Below are 4641 nucleotides of genomic sequence, written 5' to 3'. Positions count from 1 at the left end.
TAAAATGATACAAAATTGGGCCGGCCCGGTGGCGCACTGGAGAGTGCGCCGCTTGGGAGCGCGGCGGTGTTCCCACTGAGGGTTTGGATCCCATGTGGAGACCAGTTCCCGCTCACTGGCTGAGCGCGGTGCGGGCGCAACACCGAGGGTTGCGATCCCACTGCCGGTCCCCGGTATGGGCACGACACCGAGGGTTGCAATCCCATTACCGGTCAGTAAAAAAGACAAAAAGGAAAAAAAAAAAAAAAGAAAGAAGAAAAAAAGAAAATAAGAACAAAAGTTAAAAAAATTGAAAATCCACTTACAAAAGAGAGCATCACAAAGCCAAAAGTTGTTTCCTTTAAAATGATACAAAATTGGGCCGGCCCGGTGGCGCACTGCTGTAGTGCGCCGCTTGGGAAGCGCGGCGGTGCTCCCACCGAGGGTTCGGATCCCACATGCAGACCGGTTCCCGCTCGCTGGCTGAGGGAGGCGTGGGGGCGACACCGAGGGTTGCGATCCCGTTGCTGGTCCCGGTCCGGTACGGGGGTGACACTGAGGGTTGCGATCCGTTGCCGGACACGGAAAAAGACAAAAAAAAAAAAAAAAAAAAGAAGCACAGGTCACAACCTGGGACTTGTGACTGGTGTCTGAAGTGGGGGACAGTCCTGTGGGACTGAGCCCTTAACTTGTAGGATCTGACACTATCTCCAGTAGATAGTGTTAGAATTGAATTGAATTATAGGGTACCCAGCTGGTGTCTGTTGGAGAATTGCTTGTTGTGTGGGGGAAAAACCTTCACGTATTTGGTCACAGAAGTGTTCTGTTTTGGGTGTGAGAACAAAAAGAAAAACAAACTGTTTTTGGTTCCTTTTGGCTGTAACATTTTCTTAAACTCTCCTTGTTTTTGATGACCTTGACAGTTTTGAGGAGTTCTAGTCAGGTATATTGTAGGATGTCCCTGTATTGGAATTTTAAAAATGTTTTCCTCATGATTTGACTGGAGTAATGGGGCTTTTGGAAGGAAGATCACAGAGGTAAAGTGTAGTTTTCATTGTATAATAAGGGTACACACTATCCACATGATTTAGGATTATTGATGTTAACCTTGAACACCTGGCTGAAGTAGTGTTTTTCAGATTTCTCCCTGTAAAGTTATTCTTTTTTCCTCCCTTCCATACTATACTGAGTGGATACTTACATGAAGTGTGGTCATACAATGAAATGCTGTCTATCAATTAAAAGGACTAAACCAGATCCATAATTTAAACATGAAGAGTTTTCTTGTTATATGAACAAAAAGCAAATTGCAGGAGTATATGTACAGTGTGATTCCATTTATCTAAAAATACATGTGCAGACAAAATACTACATAATTTACATTCACATATTATGTATGTAGAAATATTGTTTAATAATTTGGAAGGACAAACACCAAATCTGAGAGGTGATTACCTCTGGAGAGAGAGAGAAAGGGGATCAGAATTCAAGAAGATGATCATAGGAAACTCTAGCTTTCTCTGTAAAGTTACTTTTTTTTTTTTTTTTTTAGGAGAATGTTTTTACAACTACTTGTGTCACTAAGAATTAATTTAAAAATATCTTAGCATTTTCCACCAATTATCCTCTTGTCTTTGCCCACTTAGTAAACATTTTGCACCCCATTATATATGTGGACACTTTGGGGATACAAAGATGAAACCTGCAATCAGTGAGAGCCTAAGACATGTGGTGACACTGCCAAATGACCCTAAATGACATTTACCAATTCACATGCCCTCCCATAGGGCATGAAAGCTCCAGTGTCAATGCAACTTTGCCATCACTCAGGGTAACAGAAAGCCATTTCTTGTCACCAGGTAGGTAGAACAGGGTGTCTCAGTTTTGTTTTAATTTGCATTTCCCAACTACTGATTTTTTTTCTTATGGTTATTAGTCTTTTAGGTTTTTTTGTGGATTGTCCGTTTTATCAAATTGCCCATACTTCTGTGTTATTTGTCTGCTTTTTAGTGATTTGTAAAAGTTTTAAAAAATATATTAAGGATAATAGTCTTTTCATCTGTGAAGTGAATTGCAAATATTTTCTCCCAGTCAGCCGCTTTGTTTATGGGATCTTTTGACATGTAGAAGATTTAAATTCATGAATGAAGACATTTCTCAATCTTTTTCTTTATGGTGTATGTTGCTTTGCCTCCCATGGATTTGTTACCTCTCTTCCCCTGGGTGATGGAGCTGCAACAGATTACTCAAAGCCCATTTCTTCTGAGCAGTCAGAAGCCCCAAAGGGGTTAATCTCCTGGAACCCTCAAGAGAGAGGCATTCCTTCTTTCTGGGAAATTAACCATGAATTGGGGTTCTCACCCCACATTTGTTTTCCATACCAGGAAGTTACAGAAAAAGAACATAGGTGGGGTAATAGTTTAACAATAGAGGCTGATAACAAGCAAGGTGACATTCCATAATGCAATTTGCAAAAGGTTGAGTTGATCCACCCACAAAAGCTTGATCTTAGCAAACATTTTCTTTCCCTACAGCAGCTTCCCAATATCTTTACATATCAATCAAGTAACTTGTCTGTCCTTAAGCCAGCAACCTTGCTGTGTTACAATTCTTTATCTTACAACAGAGACTTTTAGCCTGGGGAAAGTTTCCTGTCTTTTGCAAGGTTAACATTTTATATGTACTTTTAAGAAGTTAGGCTAAGCCTGAAACTACAGGGAACTAGACTCTGTGAAATATATTTGCTTTATAAATGTAAGTATACTCCACAGGTTTATGCTTTCTGTAACCTGTTCAAGAATATGCATTTCTATCCCAAATAATAAAGCTATTATTCTATGTTTTTAAAAATAGTTCTTACAGTTTTGTTTTATACATTTAGATCTTTAGTGGACTTGTGGTATGTGGTAGGGATCATACCACAAGTCCACAACATTGTGCTTTTTCATTGTCATTAGCCAGTTATCCCAATATTACTATTGGATGAGCAACCCTGTTCCAACTAATTTGAAATGTTACCCAGTGATTATTGCTGGGGAACATGAAGGCTATTAGTTGTTTGAATATTGACTTAAACTTGGCTAAATTGCAGACTCTTTTATCAGTTTGAGTTATTTGTCAGTTTCCTTGGGTTTTCTAATAGAAGACTATGTTATCTGCAAATTTTGATAGTCATGTTTCTTTATTGTCACTATGCCAATTGCTTCTTTTCCCTTGTCTTATTGCCTTAATTACTGCTGCTGGTACAATGTTGAATGAAAGAGTGATGATATGGGATCACAGCCTTGCTCCTGCTTTAATGGAAATGCTTCCAAAGTTTCTAGTACATATGCTATTCGCTCTAGGGCACTTTTTAAAAAGAAGGATTCATTCATGTTTGAGAATATCTGCCTTTTGCCTTTATCCCTGAATGACACCCTATTTAGTTAAGAAAACCACAGTCTTGGGCCGGCCCGGTGGCGCACTGGATAAGTGCGCCGCTTGGGAAGTGCGGCAGTGCTCCCGCCCGGGGGTTCGGATCCCACATACAGACTGGTTCCTGCTCACTGGCTGAGCGAGGCGCGGGAGCGACACTGAGTGTTGCGATCCCGTTTCCGGTCCCCGGTCCGGTACGGGGGCAACACTGAGGGTTGCGATCCGTTGCTGGACACGGAAAAAGACAAAAGACAAAAGACAAAAAAACAAAAACAAAACCACAGTCTCTCCTTATAGCCCTCTCTTCTCTTCAAAGCATGTACACAACAGGATCTCACTTGATTCTCACACAAAAAAGTGTGAGCTGGGCCCCAGTGACAGATGAGAAACCTAGGGCTTGGCAGGGTGGGGTCCTTGTCTCAAACCACAGGGAGGGGTGACCCATTCTGGACCAGTGCTGTTCTAGCTCAGGACAAAAGCTAGACTGGTGTTGCCACTTGTATGCAGATGGCAAAAGTGACCTCAGTTCTTTCCCTTCCACGTCTGCATGCTTTTCCCTGCGACCTTACAGCTGCTCCCACTAAAAAGGTCATTATGGGCTGAATCGCACCCCCTCCAAGTTTACTGAAGTCCTTTCCCCCAGTACCTCAGAATGTGACTGTATTTTGAGATAGGGTCTTTAAAGAGGTAATTAAGTTAAAATGAGGTCATATGGGTGTCCCTATTTCAATAGACTGGTGTCCTTATAGGAAGAGAAGATTGAGACACAGACATGTACAGAGGGAGGACCGTGTGAAGACACAGGGAGAAGGCAGTTATTTAATCCAAAGAGAGGGGCTCAGAAGAAACCAACCCTGCTGGCACTTTGATCTCAGACTTCTAGCCTCCAGAATTGTGAGAAAATAAATTTCTGTTGTTGAAGTCTGAGGTACTTTGTTATGGCAGCTCTAGCAAACTAATGCAGAAGTGGAGCCTACTCTTCATCTCTTGAGTCTGGGTTTGGCCATGTGCCTTACTTTAGCTGGGAGAGTGGAGCAGAAGTCAACGTGTGCCTATAGGCCATGCATGTTTCCTTGTGCTCTTGTGCTTCTGCCATGACCATGACAACATGCTTGAGTTAGGCTGCTGGGGGATGAGAGACATATGGAGCAGAGCTGAGTCATTCCATCACACCAGTCTTCCCATCCAGGGCCACTCTAGATCAGCAAGCAGCCAGTTAGCTCTTGGACAAGTGGGTGAGCTCAGCCA

Source organism: Galeopterus variegatus, unplaced genomic scaffold, assembly GCF_000696425.1.
Source record: "Galeopterus variegatus unplaced genomic scaffold, G_variegatus-3.0.2 Scaffold5644, whole genome shotgun sequence".
Lineage (NCBI taxonomy): Eukaryota > Metazoa > Chordata > Mammalia > Dermoptera > Cynocephalidae > Galeopterus > Galeopterus variegatus.
This window is presented reverse-complemented; position numbering follows the sequence as displayed.